Source organism: Melospiza georgiana, chromosome Z, assembly GCF_028018845.1.
Source record: "Melospiza georgiana isolate bMelGeo1 chromosome Z, bMelGeo1.pri, whole genome shotgun sequence".
NCBI classification, from domain to species: Eukaryota; Metazoa; Chordata; class Aves; order Passeriformes; family Passerellidae; genus Melospiza; species Melospiza georgiana.
The window spans coordinates 36,424,859-36,446,014 of record NC_080465.1 but is presented as its reverse complement, the minus strand read 5'-3'; the positions used below and the strand labels follow the sequence as shown (position 1 = coordinate 36,446,014).

General features: G+C 33.9%; 1 protein-coding gene across 36 annotated transcripts in view; it reads right to left on the bottom strand.

The window, feature by feature from the left end:
• PTPRD (protein tyrosine phosphatase receptor type D) overlaps window positions 1-21,156 on the bottom strand; it is a 1,169,657-nt gene that overhangs the window by 861,211 nt on the left and 287,290 nt on the right. For all 36 annotated transcript variants that reach the window (XM_058043168.1, XM_058043170.1, XM_058043166.1 and 33 more), the window contains exon 4: window positions 10,463-10,563. The gene's annotated coding sequence lies outside the window, so the exon portion shown is untranslated. The remainder of the gene's footprint in view (window positions 1-10,462; window positions 10,564-21,156) is intronic.

Here is a 21,156-nt window from a genome sequence, read left to right as displayed (position 1 = left end):
ATTTAAATAACTGTGAATTTCTATAACATAAATATCTGGGCCTAAGAGATAGGAATTCTATTGCCTATTTAATGTGTTTAACATAGTAATATGATTTTTATATAAAGTTATACGTTATAATGTTAATTGGGAAAGTGTTGTCCGTAAATCATCTTACTTGTAAGTGTCAGCAGAAATGGTAGTCATATTTCAAAGCAGCAGTAATCAATGAATTAGTCAGTAGTTTGTGAACTATTGCTTATGTGACTATAATTTTCACACATCTTAATTATTTAGAGCAACAGAAGAATAAATAAATACTATAAAACAAAACAAGCATTTATGATCTTTGCGCTACAAATGATACTCAAAGCTTGAGATTAACTTCAATGTCTTCTGAAATAGATTTCTATTTTTAGTACAAATTTACCAGGAAAAAAGGATAGACCAAAGAAAAATTCATTGCCATAACTTTGAGTAATGTGAAACAAGACATTGTTTACAGCTACAGCCCTTAAAATCCTGAAACAGGCAGGACTTCACTCTTAAAACAGAGTACTCCTTTTTACTGTGTAATGGGTTGGCTACTTGTCCCATCTTCCATGGACAGGGAGCCTTAAAAAATATAATACTCTTCCTAATACTATAGAAAAGAATTTGGACATCCTTTCTGAGCTTACAAGTTCGTTGTTCTGCTAAAAGTAGCACGGTTTCCAGTGAAGATCCTCTTACAGGAGGGATACAGTCATTATGGGAAATATGGGCAAAATGTGGCATAGCGCTGCTGAATAGTGAACAAATTTTACCTATTGGATACAAAATGGAGAATAAGAGGTAGTTTGCCGTGCAGGTCTAGGAGCTTAGAATTAATATTGAACACTTGTTTCACTTGTTTTCTAGAAAATTGAAAATTTAATTTTTAAACTTTCTATCTCTTTGCCAAAAGGCTTATTTTCCTATTTGCCAGTCTTCCTCATTGCTTTTACATCTCAGGGCTTTTTTTAATTTTTTTTCTGTTTTCTTTCATATGGGCTAAAACTTATACTGCCTTCAGTTTTAAAAATTACCTGCTGCTGCTAGTTCCTCACCTATGGTTTTTACTCATTTAAAGAAATGTTTGAAGGTTTTTTTAACCTGTATTTAAACAAAAGAGTAATCATACATAGAAGGTAGAAATTCTTATTAGTTAGAACTGTACCTTACATAATCAAAGTATATGTGCAGGCTGGCCTTCTGTAGTCATTCTGATGGAGCCTTTCTGTATAAACACACTTAAAAATAATTTAAATACTGCAAAAAAGGTAAAGTCAAAGTGCACTTAATTCCTCTACAGATCTTCAGCAATCAAATGTCTAAAGTTTTAAGATTCATTTAATTTGTTGCTTAATGTTACTCTACACTGGATGCATTCACATGACAACTGAAACTAAAAGCACAGAAATTCTCCTGCATGATAGGAAAGGTCTTAAAAAAGGCAGTAATATAGTTACAATACTGCAAGTGTGTTGAAGAAGCTACTTTTTCATGAAGGTAATAGAGCCAGGTGTATCCATATTTTGTTTAACAGCGACAGCTATGATCAATCTGTCCTTAAAGAACTTTGTCCAGCCTAATAATTTATACATACCTCCAATATCCTTTACATTCTACACATTCAAAACTTTGGAATAAGTTCCAAATGAGTCAGTTGTCCTCTGTGTTTCACCTCTTTATAAATCTTGATATTTCCTGACATATTAGGAGCAAAAGATGTGACACCCTTAATTTACTCATGTTTTAGAGTTTCCTATTTTCAATAATGTTAATATAGCCCCTTCAATTTGTCAGCAGGTGGTATCCCATCTGTCATACACAAATCCTCCAGAAATGTCATACTACTGCTGGAAACCTGTCCATCATGATCCAGCTGTCCATTAGCATGGGAAGAATGCCAGTATTCTGTCCCCTCTGATTCTCTTGCCCTCTACAAGAACTACCTTAAACACTTCAAAGAAAATACAAGTTGAAGAATTCCCTTCTCATTAGTTACATCTAGCTATACCAGCATCTCTTCCATATTTTTTTCCATGAGTTCTTACTAAAAAAGGAAATTGCATTTAAAGAAACAATTACATAAAATCAGGAAATCTTCTTAATTATATTATCAATGATTTTGTGTGGATGTCTTCTATCTTTCCAGCTACCTGTGTGCAGCCTTTCTGGTCAGACAGGAGACAGACATATGCTACCTGTACTTTTTTACAGTTGTAAAAGCACATAGAGTCTAAGGTGAATTCACATGCATGGTGGTTCCAGGCCATGTGTCCTTTGCAGCCTTGAGAAGCAGAGGAGAGTAGCTGGAGTGAAGAGAGAAAAAACTGTATTTTCAGTCAGAAGAGTAAGTTACAAACAGCGAAGCCAAAATGAGTGAATGGAGGTGTAATCTATGAATATATTATTTAATCATCACTCCTCACTCTTCTTTTTTTGCTGAATGTGAGTGCCCACATTTGACATTCTAAGTTAATCGCTGTATATCTGTCTAAGAAATCCATTGTGGTTCAGTGCAAACTAAAAGTTCAGTTTGCACGTGATCTTTCAGTGATGATACAATAGGTCAACACTGAAGTGATCTGCCCTAAAAGAACCGCGTTTCATGGGGAAAACTGAAACACACCAGGTCTGGAACAAGTTTCACACAGATTTCAGAAGGGACTTCCAAACACAAGATGAGAAAACCAGATGCATTGTTGGAATCCATAAAGTTAGAAGGTTTTTAGGAAATGGTTTAAAAAAAGTATAGGCCTCAGACTGAAGTTTTGTTAGCATTGCAGATATAGCAGAAAAGTTTCCCAAGCAAGCAGAAAAGTTTCCCAAGCAGTAGAGCATACGTGACAAATAAAAATAGGCCTCTGTAGAATTGGCTTTAGGATGGCAACAAGGTTATTTAATGTATATATTTAGAAGGTTAGCATGAATAGATCTCTGTTCTTTGTCTCTTATGAACCAGTCTTTGTTTTAACTACCATTATGTATGTTTTATAAGATTGGATAGAATGCTTGTCAATATGTGTTGTTCTATGTATGATTGGCTGAAATCTAGACTGAGATGGTTTTATGTCACTCTGTGTCACCCCACCCTCTCGGGGCATTCTCTGTGGATCAGCGAGCTGTTAACATCATGTCTCCATTGTATGTCTTGAGACTGATGTGCTGGAAATAAAAGCAAAAAGCTCTTCACTGGTCTGGTTTGTCCAGTGTTGTCCATATTTGGACGTAACTGCCGCGGCAAGTGGGTTCCTTTTTTAAAACGTGGGTTCCTGACACAATTGGACCTCTATCTACCCTTTGACCTTATATGCATTAGCTGCCTTCTTGGAGCATTGCTGAATTTTTCACAACCTCACTAAATATGTAGAGATGGAGGGATCAGGTGTTGTATTTACTGCTAAAATGCTTTGAAGCAGTAAAAACTTCCAAAGTTTTAAACATTATTTTTGCTGTAATAAGCAGTGATATGTTTGTGTGCATGTTGGCTGCTTGACAATCTGACTGACACTATTTGAATGCTAATTATTTATAGACAACAGCAAACTAGATTTAAAATGATTTTTAAAAAAAGGGCATACATCATGAAATTATAATGGTTTGAGAGGTTTGACTGACTGCAGATAAAATCTAGAATGGTTTTGTTTTTGTAAAATGTCTGTTTGTATGTTTGCAATGTTAACAATTAATTCAGAACTTCTTTCCTGTAAGTTACTGCAAATATTCCTGAGTGAAGGAACCAGACTTCTTTTTAGAAATAATTCAGCCACCAGCTATACTGCTATGGATAATGTATTTATTCACATATGAAAAGAAAAGTCAATAGCAGAAAAGAAAGAAATAAGAAACCTAATAGCTTTCTGAGGATGTCACTTTTAGATTTTATTATCTATTTAATTTACAGCTTGAGTCGAAAGGAGATGGAGGAAGGTGAGATATAGAGACAGGAATGTTGCCTCTTATTTTCTGTTCTAGAAAATCCAAATAATTTTACTACAATTAGTACATATTTTATTTCAACAATAATAATTGTATTCCAATTTAGGTGAAAAAGAAACAATTTTTGTGCCTGCTCCTACATTGAGAGGAAATGAACTAGCAACTCTTTATGTTAAAATGCTTAATTCTGAATTTGAGTAAAGCAGAGTAGAGAAAAGTTGAGGAAGAGAATATGCAAAATATGAAGCCTAATAAAAAACCAGATTTTCTGAGGTAAGGGAAGGTGTCACTTCCTTTCATTGTAACTGTGGCTATGTCAGCAAAGTAAAACATTTAAAAATGCTTTAAATGAGTAAATTTTGCTGTTTGTACAGGTTCTGCCATTTTTAAGTCTCACATGTAAGAAGTTAAGGTAAGAGATAATGCTTATTTAATGAGTAGCTAGATAGAATTTTTTACTAAGTCCTGTTCTGCAATATTCACAAATCACATAGATAACACTGGCAGCATAGAGAAGATGATTTCTTTCTCATAATGACAATAAGGCATTTCCAAGGAGTGCAGAGATGCAGTTAAAAAAGCATAAGCTTGCCTAAAACTGGTATTGACCAGAGATGTCAAAAACTACAAGAAACTGCTCAATGACAAACAGAAACAGAAGGAAAATAATGATTAGGACAAGTACTTACAGACTGACTTACTGCAGTAAATAAAAACTTCACTACTGCCAGTAGCCAACCACAGGTATTATGGTCACTTTGCAAATTTTCCTAAATTAAGCTAATCAGTCTCACCTTGTCTGAAACAGCTTTCAGCTGCCTGAAGTTGTGCTTAAACTTGTTTAGATATAATCTTTTCTCCTGGCCTGCCCATCTCTGTTTTGTTTTATTGGATGTTTTGTTTTGTTGAATTTTTTGATGTTTTTTGGTTGATTGATTGCTTTGGGATTTTTCTCTTTTTGTATGTTCATGTGGAAGGGGGTTGTTTTGTTTAGTTTTGGTTTTTTTTGGTGACCATAATTTTAAATAGAGTTTAATAACAAATACGTGAAGTCTGTATGTAACATCTATTGGGTTTTCATAATGATTTGGTGAAGACGGCTTGCTGGCATGAAAACAGAGGCTGTTTGGAAATGGGGTGCATAATAGAGTGTAGAGGAGCAAAGGGAGTAAATGACAAGAAAAGTGGTTCAGATTATACTGGAGACTCTACGGTTATAAAGAACTTATCAAGCTTTGGATCAAGAGAACTTGATTCTTATAGGGCAATTTAGGGCACACGCAGACATTTGTTGGAAGAAGAATACAGCAGCTCACATGAAATCCAGAGAGTTCCTGAAATGGGACTGTTTCTTCATACAAAAATTAGATGTATCATAAAGGAATGAGGCACAGCTGGACTTGTTGCTCACAAACCAAGGAAACCTGCTATGCAATTATCTTGGTTAGTCATAGCCTTAGCAGCAGTATTGTGAAGCTTGGGGTTGAAGGGAGCACATAAGATTTTAAAGATTTTAAAGACAAAGATTTTAGAAGAGCAAACTTCAACATGCTCACAATACAGCTGGGAGGTATTCTGTGGAAGCTTCCCTGGAGGAAAAAGGAGCTGGTGAATACTGAGAGTTTTTCAAGAATGCACTTCTGGAAGCAAAAACCAGTTAATCCTCTTTAAAGATAAGGGAAGTAGGCAGAGCAAGAGATCCCCTTGGCTGAGCTACAAGCTTTTGAGTCTGATCACAACCAAAAGAGAATCATATCAAAAATGTCAAAACAAATGAAGACCCATTGAGAAACACAAGAGTGTTTCCAAGGTGTGCAGAGATGCAGTTACAAAAGCAAAAGCTTGGCTAAAACTGGTCTTGACCAGAGACATCAAAAACTACAAGAAACTGCTCAATGACAAACAGAAACAGAAGGAAAGTACTATCTTTCTGTTAAACAAGACAGGTGAATCAGTCACGAAAAATGCTGAAAAGGGAGAGATTCTCAGCACTTCATTCACCTCTCTCTGCACCAGCACTGCTCCACCTGGGGAGCAAAAGTCCAGGTTGAAATAAACAGAAACCCACCTTCGCTGAAGGATGAGTTGCTGAGTAAATTTTACTGCAACTTCACCTCTGCAAATTGATGGGCCCTGACAACATCCACCCAGGAAAATTTAGAGTGACTACAAAGAAGTTGACAACTCCCTTTTCAGAAGGAGTCATTTGGAAAAGATATGGGGTAACAGTTACAAGTTACTTCCAGGGATAATCTTATTATACGCAAGAGGAAGGTTTTTTCAAAACAATCAGACTTCTGAGTAATCTCTCCAGGGAAATGGTAGATTCCACTGTGTTGGACACTTAAAATTCAAATGGACCGGGTGCTACTCAATCTTGTCTAGACCATGCTTTTGACAAGAAAGTTTGGACCAGATGATCTCTGAGGGCCCCTTGCAATCTGGTGTTTTATAATTCTATGATGATTATGGAGAGGTATCCTCTAGTAATATATCTTTTGTTTATTCTTTAGAGCAGAATAACATACTTTAGTTGGAAGGGGTCTACAAACATCTACTTCAACTCCTTAGCCACTTCAAGGCTGATCCAAAGTTGAAGCCTGTTGCTAAGGGCATTGTCCAAACACCTCTAAATACTGACACAACATCAACCACCACTCTATTTTCCAGGCTTTGACCACCCACTAGATAAAAAATTGCTTCCTAATGTCCAATCTGAAATTCCCCTGTCACAGTCTGAAACCATTCCCACTTGTCTTATCATTGAATCCCAGAGAAAAGAGTCAGTACCTTCATCTCCACTTCTCCTCAGGAAGCTGCAGAGAGAAATTAAGTCACCTCTGAGCCTCTTTTCCTACAAACCGGACAAGGCCAAAATCCTTAGCCATTCTTCATAGGACATGTTTCCCAGCTTTTTCATGAGCTTTGTTGCCCTCCTCTAGATATATTAGAAGATACTAAAATCTTTTTAAATTGTGGGACACAGTACTGCAGCAACCTACCCAGATCCCTCTGCAAACCTTCTTGTTGCCCAAGAGTCAACAGCACCTCTCAGTTTTTGGTCTCATCGGTAAACTTACTTTCTTTTCTTATGCATAATAATAACATCTGAACTGAAAATAGTATTTTATTTAGACTTTCAATATTTCAATTATACTACTAGTAAATTATTTTTTACATATTAAATTGATACCTTTTTACACCTAATAAGATTTAGTCATCTTAGCATACAGGCAAAAAGACTACATAATCACATGTAGGAGTCGTGTGATATTGGGGTATCCTCCATGCAGACAAAAACTTCTAAGTTTTTATAAACAATATGTACAAAGATATCCCCAGAGGCAAATCATCTTGCAACATGTGGCAATCTTTGATAGAAATTGAAGTAAACTATGGTCTTGTCAATAATTACTGTGATTTCTAGTGAATTTCTAGTGAAGAAGCAACAGTTTATCTTGAGTAAAAGCTGTATACTTTTTAAAAAATAATGGACATACCAAGATATTTTATCCAAGCTTCACCTAGGACATGACTGAACAGTTTTAGCTGTGACTTTAATGTTCAACACAAGGCAAATAACTTTGCATGACAATAGTCAGCTTGAAAATAGTCTGCACAAAGCTCTACTGAGATCAACTTAGCATCAACAGATAGGATCTATCCAAATTCATATCACATATAAACAAACATGCCCCATCCCAGAACTCAGTCAGGTATATTACCTGACTTAAAAGGTACATAAAAATTATTATGATAAGATGCGTGAAATGTGTGATCTTTCATATGATAACATCATATGAAATAAAGATGCCTGACAGCTTTCTTGTAACACCAGTGTGTAGAATATGACAAAAAAAATAACAGTATTCCCAATGCTATAAATTGTTTCCAAAAATTGTTGCCCTTTTAAAACACAAATATTTTTATGTGAAAGTGAAAACAGACTGCTTGTTTCCTGTATTATTGACCGCCCTGCATAAAGGGACAAAGGGCATCTTCATTTCCAAGATCCTTACGATCTGGATAAGTATCTATCTCCCTGGACTTCCATGTATTTCCTATAATACATTGGGGAAATTAATTGCTTTTTCTCACCTGAATTTCACATTTGCATAAAGAGGAGAGTAGTTTCACTCCACAGGAATTATAAAAATAGAAGATGTTAGGATTCCACATGCAATGATATTCATATTACTATATTCACATGCCGTCTCTGTTTGGTCTGCTCTGGGATTGCTTCATTTATTGAGTGGTTTGTATGTGTATTGCACATACAGTACATTAACCATCAGCAAATTCTGCACTTATAAATATGGAAAAGTACTTAAAATTCTATCTTTGTAGATGTTCTTGTTTCAAAGACTTTTAAGAATATGTTATTTACATAACATTCAGAAGATGCTTTTGAACTTATGTAAAAGTTCTCAAGCCTTAACTTTAATATATTAGCAGGCCTTAGTTTAAGAACTGCAGACAGAATTTTTGTCATGTTTAAAGGGAATCAGTTTCCTTTTTTCTCTATATACAACTTTTAGACTCATTATTGATGAACAAACAGTAAAGAGATTTTCGTACCCTCCCGACAATACCATGTAAACAACAGCTCCAAAACTGGTAAAAAGAACTGTTGCCCTTCTCACTACCTGCCTATTCAAAGCACTAAAAAAGAGGGAGACAGAAGCTAAGCTTTTTTCTTGCCCTTATTTATGAATTGAATCAATCCATAGAAATGTCATCAGTATATACAGTTTCTTTTTTCCCGTGTCTAAGGGAAATGTCAGTTCAATATGCCTCTAAATTCTGTTATCTTCACACATATAAATGGAACAATAATAAGAGATTACAAGATTAAAAGACAAATCACAACCAATTAGACCTTGTCAAATTTTGTCATCACATAGGAAAGCTGCTAAAATGTTAACCTTGACCTTCAGCATATTTTAAAATCAGAGACTATCAGTTGATAATCAGTTAAGTGCTCTCCCTGGAAAGAATAGAAGACCTCATCCAGTGAGGGTACTAAAAGCTTGTGAAAATCTGATCCTGATGTTATCTAGATGCAAAGTGTTAACCTTTCACAGAGATGAAGTCTGAAACCCTGGAACAAGGGTCAAAATAAACAGGTTCCATTTTTGGCCCAATAGCAGACTCGTAATGTCAAATGTTCACTTTGCTGTGACCTTGTTCCCATATGTAGAATGAATACAATATTTCTTTTCGTTGCCTTTTAGTCTATCACTCAGACAAAGTGATAGAAAAAGACTGAGTATTCTGGTGTCAGGGTATTTTTAACTGCTGTAACTTGAGCAGCAATTTTCTTAAGCTCTATATGCTTCATTTTTCTGGGTTATATTTTTTGTCACTCATATTGTAAGTGTTAAGCTAAATTGATTAATATACACATATTATATTTTTTTCCAAAAGTAGTCTCTCACTTTATCTCTTGTACTTTCCTCACTAGAAGTACTTGTGAAATATGTAACTTTACAGCCTCATTTTTCATCTTACTTTTTTTGAGTTCCAGAGTACATAAATATCTTAAATAATTTAGTTACACTCTCATCACACTCTCTTAATTCTGATTTTTTTTTTTTTCACTACATGCTAGTTAATATTTGGGAACAATTTGAATGGTTCATACTGAATATATATACCAATGTAAAAATGATGCTCTTAGATGTGGTCTGCTACAATAGGCATCGTGTGCCCAGTTTTGAAAGAGGAAAATAGATTTTCACTGAGAAATTATATTTTGAGCAAAAAGCTGATCCAACAAACTGATAACCATCCTGCCTTTATCTTCTCTACAGCTTCCTACTAGCTATAAGAAAAATGGAATCTTTCAACATCAAAGAAAACAAAACTCTAAGTAGAACTGAGATACTGGTGTCCATGAATATTAAAAATCTAAGACTAGAAGGATGAGAGGTGCACTTTAATGTGTGTGTGTAATTCCTGTGTGGGTGACTGTAGCACTGCTGTCACCTTAACCTTGTGAAAGATAACATGTGGACCTCCCTCAGAGATAATTTTTGGACTATCAAGGCTTCTAACTCTGTTCTTTACCCACAATTGTCTCCCATGAGAAATACAGTGGGAAGTAGGGTTAATTTAATTAGCATCCAAATATTCTTACTTAGGTTTTTTTCCACCAGTTTTTCTTCCATGTCAACAAACTATTTTTTGTCTACATTTTCTTGATCATTGAACATTTCCCCCATGTTCATGTTTATGTTTCACAATAATTTGTCATTACTTTCAGATAGTGCTTTTAATTGCCTAGAAAGGAAGAGGAATCAGAATGAGGTGGCATCAAATTTGCCAAGTAACATTATGAACAGATGAAGTTACACACTGATTTAAAGATATGTTTAAGAATTCTACAACAAGGGAAATCAATGTCCTCTACAGTGCCATATAAAGTGTATTTTTAATTTGTGTTTGTTGCTAGAAATCAGTAGGCTTTGTAAATTTAATCTGAAATGAATCTCCAAATGTGTAAGACATCACTTACTTGGAGTTGAGGCTGATCAGTTCTGCCACAGCTGGTGCCAACATTCTGTCAGTCAAATTCTTAACTGGGTTGTAAACGGTGAGGAAAACAGTTGTTTTTTACTCCCACCTGGAATGAAACAGTGTGTCAGTTACTATTTTTCTTCCCTATCTTCCAAGTGCAATAAGACATTTATTATATTATCTTAGCCTGTCTCATTAGAGGGGTCATCAAAACAGTTACACAAAGGACAGAAGCATAAACAGTTTCACTCTTTGAATTTCTCCTTGATTGTGTGATACAATATACATATAAATAAGTGGTCTAAAAAGAATTCATTTTGTGTACATTTATTCGTATATATATTTATACAAATATGTATGGATTTAAAAATGTTGATGCTGAAGAAATTAGTCAGAGAATTTAGCAGTAGCAAATTAAGTGCTTCAGAGCAAAGGAGCTTAATGTAGGTATCTAAATAAGAAAATTTCATTTTCATTTTGATCTCGAAGTACCATTTCTTTTTTCCAAGTTTCTTCTTATTACAGACTGAAGACTTCAAATTTATGAGAATATTATTTATGAAACAAAAGGTTAAAGCAAAGGTCTCTCAATTTTAAATTGCTCTCTATCACCTTTGAAAGGAAATGAAGATAAGAAGTCCTAACTGACTAAAAGAGCAACTAAAATACGGTAGTATACTATACTGTACTATACTATACTATACTATACTATACCATACTATACTGTACTGTACTATACTATACTATACTATACTATACTATACTATACTATACTATACTATACTATACTATACTATACCGTAACATCAATCTAATATATCAAGAGTGTAATATAATATCAAGAAGATGGGGAAAAGATGGTTCTGAAAATCATAGCCCAATCAGTTTAAGTTTCTGGGGAAAAAAAATATACTGTAAGTTTTCATGGAAGCTATTTGCAGGCAGAAGAAGGTCAACCAGTAGCAACATGACAACAGAGAGATATCTGAAGGGACAGAGAAATTAATGGAAATGTGGAAAAAAACACAGTGGAAAAACCAGGGATTTATTACACCTAGAAGTAAATATTCAGTAATTTTGTTGTCTTGTGACCATATGATATTTCTGTCCTTCTAACTGAAAGAGAACCAAATTTATTACAACTCTCAGCTTTATTACAACACAATGAATAGATTTCTACAGGAGACAAATTTTTCAGAAACTCACTGACTTAACTTAATAGTGAGTTTTCATGCAATGGTAGCAGTATAGACAGAACAACATTGTTCAGAAAATCACAGAAAATTTCAGCTCTATATCCACCAGCATTCCTTGCTGTAAAGGATATACAACCTTTGAGGAAACTATAGGTTATAAAAATACTCTACAAGAAGATGGATTAATACTATATAGTTAGTTATTCAATGCTAATATAAATACTTGTTGGAGAGGCACTGCACATCTGACAAATTTATGGCCTTTAATTTAGAGTGTAAACATCTAGAAGAACTAGACCTTGTCACATACTGACATTATTTTAAGAATTAATGTTATTTTATTGAGGGGAAATTGCATATTTTTATTTCATCAGAATAATAAGTATGCTCTAACTTAAAAAAAAATCAGTAATGCTTTTCCTGTAGTTTAATTGCTTAAAAAATTAATTAGTTCAAAAAAATTGAAAAAATCTTATAAAATTAATATGCGATTTCCTAACACCTGAAATGTCATTTTACTATATTCTAATTTTAATATCAAGAAACAAATTCCTAATCTTAGTTATAAACATAATTCCAAAAAATAAAAAGTCTGCATTATTCCAGAAACTCTTTGCAGCCCTGGACTTACACCATTAGTAAACTCATTTTCTCAGAAGCCCTTTCAGTAGTTGCCCCTTCATTATAAGCTTTAGTGGAGGCTGTTTATACATAAATCTCCTGTTCAGACAAATTTAATTTAAAATGCTTATAGATTTGACCACAAATAACTATCAGTAGAGAGCTGAAAAAGGGCTTTTATTACAAGTTCTATAATATTTTTGAATTTCAAAACATTTATTCACAGGCAGAATTCCAAAAGTGTTTGAAGACTTTGTCAGAAACCAACAATTTTTCTAAAATTGCAGGGAAATATAACCATGTCTCCAGACTGCAAAGGTTAATGAGTAAAATGTGTAACTGAGAATTAAATCTCTCCAAAGTTGCTTCAAAGATAAATTCACTTTGCTGTATATGTCATCACAAGTTGCATCTTGAGAACAACTAATAATTTCTTAACAGAAAGTATTCTAATGGTGAATTTCCAAACAAGTCTAGTCTGGAATTCTCCAAGGCAGAGAAGTGCAGGAGACTGAATCATCACCAGAGGTTAAGAGGTAAAAACCTCTTCTCTTTTGTTACACCTAACTTGAAATTGGGAAACAAACTTGCGCAGCAGCATCATGAGATTTTTCTCTCACACTTCAGCTACTGTGGGGAAACAAACTGGGTACACATTTTCAATTACAGTGAAGCAAAAGATATTTTCTCTCAAAATATACCTTCCTTGTTAAATTTTAAATTAAAATTGATTTCTTTCAATGTACTTAACCTTTTGCTATGTCTTTTCTTGGCTTCTCTTTCCCTCTTTTTCCCCAGGACTCATTTTCCCCTTCCCTTAGTTCCACTTCTACACATTTCAGTGTCAGCAAACCTATGAACATTTTCAACATCTTGCCAATCAGCCCAGCAGTTGGTTTTTCTTTTTTTTTTTTTTTTTTTTTAATAGGAATGCAGTTGTCACAAAGTTATTTTTGCCTGTATTTTGCACTTGTTATCAGCTGGGAACAGAAGGAAATATCACTTTGGCTCCTGAATTAAAGCAACAGATAAGCACGATGCTTTGGGCTGTCTGCTACTTCTGTTAGCCACTAACAGAGCACTGAGCTTTACATCCTCTCTCTTCTATGATGTACATTGAAATTCCCTGCTAGCAGGGTGGAAACATTTACATTTTCTTGGAAAGCAGATTGAGAAAGCCAGATGGCAATATATAGTTGACAGTGTTAGAAAAAAGGTTAGGCTTCAGCACTGACGTTTACATATGTGCTTCTGGTCACAGTTAATTCCAATGTGTTTGATTCAGACCTATGACACTGTTCTCCAAAGACAAAAGCTAGATATTAAAGGAAAGCTTATGAAGAGCAGTAATATCTCTTATTCGATCAGCTGATAGAAAAAAAATGACAAGATTCTGGCACAAAAGCCCTTGTTCAAAGGAATATAGGGTAGAAGTTTTCAGATATGCTAGATGCCGCTTGGGACATGGATACTATACCTTCTTTGAAAATTTCTTTTTAAAATCACAAGACATAATATGAAATCCTGCCTCAGACATCACAGAAACAACACATCAGTGAACATTACCAATGTTTATATGATATTCATGATTTCTGAAAAAGGGAAAATAGTACACAAGTTATACTTAGTAGTGTAAATTAGATAAAAGGCAAATTATTTATAAATATTCCATTATATCCTTTTCACTTCCATAAATAATAGAGTTCAGTAAGCCTTTGCTTATTTCTTTGGACAGAAAAAGTGGCTGCATGAGATGATGATAACTTCCCTTTAAAAAAATTAAATACTTATCTCTATGTCCTTCCATTCACACTTTTGGGATATGACCCTACCTTATACAATCTGTCTGTTTTAACAACTAATCCACATTTACAGTTACATAAATTTTATTTATTCCATGTATTTTACCTTCATTTGTGATTCACACAGATATATATATATATATATGTGGAGACAGTTAATGTTTCTATTATCTTTTATTATAAATATGGAAACATTATCAAATTAATAGCAAAAATAACACCAAATAATAAAGCAAATTAATGAACATATATGTTTCATAAAATTTCCATCCCTGAAAGTGATACCCTTTTAGAGTCCTTTTTACTTTCCCAGTGATGGAATATTTTTGCATTTGAGAGCTTAATTTCTCTCTTTAGTTAAAGATCTCAAAACATTTTCCACTCAATAATTTTCTACAGCCATAGCCATACAATTTAGAAACAAATAAAACAAGCAAAAAATAGAAAACAAAATAAAAGTGTATTCTCAAATGAAACCTTTTTAGTTCTTCAAGGTTTGTATAGATTACATTTTAAAGTTTTTACCAAGAGTATAACTAAATTCAAAGCATGGCACAGAAACAGTACAGAAGTTAGAACAATATTAAAATACACTTAATTTCTGCCAGTACCTGAGCACCATTGTTCTATTTCTAAGTATACAACACAAATTTTAACACTAACATGCACACACAAAAAGAACAGAAACATAAAACTATTATTTTTACATGTCACATGAATTTAAGAATTTTTATATATGACAGTTCATGATATTTGCATTACAAAACACTGCAATCGATGACAGAATTTCCTATTTCCTCTTAATATTATTAATCACTGTACCTTTAAAAAAACTCTATTTATCAGAAAAAATTAATATACCTTTATACCTTGATTCTCGTTAGGGAAATCATAAGAATCATAAGAAATCTATTTTACCCTATCACACTTTCAAGAGAGAATAAGCATGTTATTCTCGTGCTGCTCTCAAAGTTGTAAATTCTGTGTCATACTACCTATTTTACTGTCCTCTCAAAACAAATTTTCCAGGCTTTCTTGACCTAACAAGAAAATTTTCATCAGCTGCAGTATCTTTTAGGTAAGATTGCAAGTGGTTATAGTAAGACTGCAAATCCTTACACTACAAGGGATGACATGCTTGAGATAACAAGAAGCTTCACAAAAATACAGGGCAAATGCAGAGACAGCAAATCTCTAACATATATTCACAGACTGAAAAGTGTTAATAAATACATTGATCCTGACTTCAGAACTTAAAGTGACTGAGATTGTCACATTCTGATTTATGCTAGAAAACTAATGGTTTCCTATGAAAAAATAAAAACAAAGGCATCTTCTAAAGCATTGTGGAATTATAAGAGCTTACTTCTGATTACAGAGTCTAACATCTCTACCTGCTCCAAGATTGTAGTAGTCTACTAACTACTTGAAATCATAATCAACTATGGGTTTATAGAGCGAGGTTCTGATTATGTTTTAAAATATTTTTTCATGATAATGCAAGATTCCTAATTATAAATATTTCCTGCCTGTTTTGGCAAGATACTGGGGAGGAGAGCAGTAGGAGTGGTTTCTGTGAGAGTAGGGACTTTCACAACATGAGACAGAGAAAGTTCCAGGCAGCTCCAAAATGGATCCATAGCTTAATGCATCAACAAAGAAGATTCTGCTTCTCTGATAACATATATCTTGGAAAAGGGCAACATATACTGTGTAGCAGTTGTGAGAGACTGAGAAAAAATGTGAGAGAAACAACTTGCAGACACTAAGATCAGGGGAGGAGGAAGGAAAATATGCTCCTGGCACTGAAATAGGGATTCCTCTGTGGCCTGTAAAGACCATGGAGAAACAGATTGTCCTCCTGCAGCCCATGGAAGACCTTGTTGGAGAAGATATCAACACTGTAGGCCATAGACCTCTCTGCACTCAGAAATACATGTGCAAATGAAGTTGTTGATTGTGGAAAGTCCAGACAGGAGAATGTGAATAGGACCCCAAGTGGCAGCATATTTTCTCACAAAACTTGGAGATCATGACGGACTCATGTTGGACCAGCCTGTTCCTGAAGGACTGAACCCCATGGAAATGACCCATGCTGGAGCTGTGTTATAACTGCAAGATGCTAGGTAAATTGAATTGCTAAAGATTTCCTTGAGGTTCATAATATTCTTATCTAACTAGAACTATGAAGCAATTATTTTATTCAACTTCACAGTTACAGTGTTTGCTACATTGTGGCTAACGGTACAGATTTTCCACATTTTAAATTTTTATCTTAAATGCATAATCATTAATCTGGACGTTTTTGGTTTATTTTCTTTATCTAATTTTAATCAGGTAATTTTCTAGTGTGTTATATTTCTATTCCCATAAAGAGTGTAAAGACACTAACAAATGACAAGAATTTTCAATCTTATTTTCTCTTCCTGTTCTGATGAGGAGGGGAAGCGAGTCAGTATCTGGGTGGGGATATGGCAGCAATCCAAGGTCAACCAGGACAACAGTCAGCCTTTTGATCTGAGCGCTGCCAGAGTTGATAACTTCACTTTATTAGAGTACATAGGGGTAATGATTATATTAATTTCTCCCTGAGTAGGTCATGACATCAAGGGAGGCCATATGTGTTCTTCTCCAGGTTTTAAATATTGAACGGATTTTATTGTCTGAAATATACACAGATAATTCAAACAAAACTCAGCTAAGTTTTGTCAAGAACTGATTTATTCTGATCATAAAATTTAGAAGCTGAAAAATAATTTCACATTATGTCATTTCAAGATCTCCATCAACTCATTTTGCTGTAAAGAAAATTAAGAAGTTGACAAAAATCTACTAAATTCTCCATCAGACTTACCACGGAAAATCTGCTACTTGAATAAAAATTTGGTGATCAGCATGACCTTGATTATGTCAGCAGCTAAAAATATTTTTAAGTGCATTTTTATCTGTCTTTTCTTCCAGTCTAGAGTTGCAGCTATAGCCTCTGATTCTCTAGAGAAGGAGCTGAAATAATATATCTAACCAATTACTCATCAAGACAATGTACTCCTTCACTTTGCTGATGACTGGCTAAAGCTTTGAAGCATGAAATTTGATTTTGTTACTGGTTTAATGTATAGATGCAAGTACAAAGAACATTAAAATGTCAATGCACTAAATTTTGTTTTCCCCAGTAGTCTTGAAAGATGATGATGATGATGATGATGATGATGATGATGAGCAGGATGAGAAGGAGGAGGAGGAGTAGGAGGAAAATGAGGAATTGGAGATTTAAATACATCATTGTCCACATGAACAAAAGCAGTCCTATATTTATTAAAACGATGCACAGAGGTTATAAAATTTTCAGGAGTGAAGTATATATTTGAAATAGTTGTGTTATCAAAGATTGCATTGCATTACTCTGGTATTGTTTAAATATCTCAACTAGAATATGTATTTCTAATTGTAATACCTGTCTAAAAGTTGGGTCTTAATAACTGGCTTTATGTTTTCATTTTGTCTTCAAAGCTAAACAGCTGCCCTCTCTTTTCAATTACAGTAGTGTGCATATACATATATATTCATGTAGAATTCATCCCTCAATCATCTCTCTGATTAAGCTAAACAACTTAATCTTCAGAGGTCTTGAATTTTAAGGGTCGCTTGATTCTATTTTCAGAATGAAAGCTCTATCTTCCATCCCTGACAAACAGATCTATCCTCAAAACTCATGGCTGAGTGAATAACCATCATTCATGTATGCTTCAGTTTGGTATTTCTAAAATAAATTGTCCTATTTTTTAATAGGACATGGAGAAATTAATGCATATGGCAGGAAAATGGCAGAAAAGACTGGAAACTGCTAGATGGTAAAATAAAATACAACTTTACTTCATATTGATACTACAGACCCTTATTATTACAATCATAGTGTTGACCAAATTGCTTATAAATACCTCTCAGGATAAAAAGGAGCATATCCAGAAATTTCTTTACCAATCTTAAACTATAACCTTAGAACCAGACTCAGAGCTTATAAGCAATGAAGTCTGTGAAAAATACAATAGATAAGGTAGCTGCAGATACCACAAATGAAAGGAAGAGGGGAAAAAAGAGAAATTTTACATATAATTTCAACATACTGCCACATCTCTACTTAGATCACAATTTTCTAATGAGATTTTTAAGATACTGTCCATTAAATTTAAAACCAAACAAATAAACCAAAAAAAACCTCAACAACAACAAAAAAAACCAGCACAACATGTAAGTTTATTCCAGAGGTGAAGAAGAAGATATAGTAGTGCACTTGGAGGAACTGTTTGACTAAATTGTCCTCTGATGTGCTGGTATGCAGTATCATGACATGAGGGAAGGACAGCTGGTGATGAATTCTCAGACAAAACTTACTGTAAATATTTTTCTATCACAAAGCCAGAGAATCACGAATAATTTAGACAGGGAACAAAGGAGTGATTTTCCTAGTTCAGTTCTCCACTTAAAGCAGAGACAACTGCCTGTTTTGCATTTTTTTGCAAATTGCATTTTTTACAATTTGGTATGGAGGTGATAAAAACAAGAAACCGAAGGCAACCTGGTTTGCAGAGTCTGATTACTAGAAAAGTCATGTATTTATTAGGGTTTCCTTGATTTTTCTAGAAGCTGTTATCCTGTCAACCCTAGCAAGCACAGCTTAATACAGAAAAGATACTACTAAACTTCAAATTACTATTAAATTTTGAAAGCTGATTTTTTTTTCTGTTTAAAGATAAATGATACACCTTTGATTTAAAAACGGAATGATGTACTACTTCTCTAAATTTCCTATGCAATGCTGACTCCTTTAAAGAGGGTAATGTTTTCTGATTTTTTTCTGCTACAAAATGCAACACATGCTCTTTTTCTTCTATGTCTACCTGTGTGAAAAGCAAAGGATGTACGTGGTATATGGTATATGAATATATGATTCTTCTGAAGCATATGTGCCTCAGGAAGGAATTTAAAGTGAGAAATATTAGCATATAGGCATATATATAAATTGTATGTATTACTATAGCAACACTATTAATTAAAGTTTAAGAAGACTACCAGACATTGACAAAGAACAATGTAGTAATTGTAAGCCACATAAGATGATTAAAAAGTTTATTTTAGTAAATATCCCCAATGACTCCTTGTGACGTCTTTTTTACTTAGCAATGATTCTGTTTAGTCCTAAAAAGCAGTCAGCTGATACACGTATCCAAATATTCTGACAGTTGGTGTTATCTAAAATGTGGTTGCATAAGTTTAAGATAGATACTTCATATAAACAACTTTTTTCAATATTTTGTGTATTAAATGAAGATATCAAACTGGCAAATTTTCAAAAATTTGAGTGATGCTGATGATGATATAAAGCATCAGATGTTGACCTGATGAAACTCACAGAGCTGCAGTTTCAAAATGTTTGGCAATCATTTCTTGACTTCTAGACACTTGTTAAAGCAAGATAAAATCAGCCTGAGTTGAGGCAAATCCAACAGATCCTAAAACTCTGCACTGTTGGATTGATCTAAAACTTTCTATCAACACTGGCAAAAATAAAACTTACTAGGTTTTGGGATTTGAAAAAAAAAATGTTTTAGGCTTTAGAAGTTCTAAATTTCTAATTTTTTCCTTTTTTATTTATTTAGCTTTAAGCAAATAATGTGTTTGGGTTTTTTATGGTTTCCTATAGATCGTGCTTAAAGTTTCATATAAAATTCAACTCCTGTGCTTCTGAAAATATATGCCAAAATAATCTGAACAAGTAACCTTAGTGAATGTCAGGGAAAGACCTCATGCTCATTGTGCAAGGATAGAATCAATGAGAACTTCACTGTTCTCCTGAATATACTGTTCATCATCCACTCGCTATTCATCCAAACCAGTTCAATACAATCTCCTTACTATTGTCTTTAGTTTTTAATGCATGTGTCTGAAATTTACTAGTGCAATCTGGCCAAATGTATCAGGTGTGCTCTAGCTTTCCTTTTGCTTGATAAATATTGTGAAATGCTTGTTCAATAGAAAATAAGGGCATTATCAAGAAAGGATGTGATTACTAATACATTCTGATTTTATTTCAGAATTCCTTCACCCTGCATCTGTAATTTCTGGACAAAGAATGGTTAAGCTATTTAAACAATTTTAAAGAGCGGCATAAATCACTTAGATGGATCTCATTTTTAAGCTTCACACATCACTGATTATTTTTGTTATAGCTCCAGAAAAAATACACAAATCCAAATAAAAGATCTGAAATTTATAACTTTAAGACTATATTTCTTACTCCTTTTTTCTGAAAAAAAAAATATACTTTAACAAAAGATATGATTGGAGAAATTCTAATATATTCAATAACCATAGGCATAAAGGTCTCTGGCTTATTTCAAGCATTCTTTGGTATTAGTTATCCTGCTTACTCTGTTTCTGTGAATTAATCCAAGAATCAAAACTGACTATTGGAAATACATACAAAGACTGTTAAAAGCTACAGTAGTTTATATCGGGAATCAAAATAGCGGTTGTCTGCTTCCAAGAACTAGGGAATGGTGAATGTGTTTCCCACATACAAACTGTATTGAAGATGTGATCTGGAGTAACATCTGTTCAAATAACTGTTATGTATTCTATTGTCGGGGAACTGGCAACTAGACTTTCTTAGCGTGCAGTCCTTTATAATTTACCTTGAATATAAAATTTATGTTGGAAAGGATCAGAAAAGATAATTTCCTCCTAAACCAAAAAAGTTCTCTCACAATGCTATATGAAGAGCAAATTTACTTAAGTGACACTTTCTTCCTTGTAAATGATAAAATATTGATGAAGTTTTTTCAGTCATCCCATCATCATGGGTCTATGTTTGACCCTGGCTACAATCACCAGGTCCAGTCCTGACACCCACCTGCAATATGATATGACAGCTAGAACTCAGTCTGTCTTTATTCTCACACAACTGGGTGATGTCCTGCTCTGGTGCTACTCTAGGGAATCCCCTATCCCACGTAACACCCTGAAATATATCATGGAAAGTTAGAGAAACACAAGACAGATCACATTTAATACAT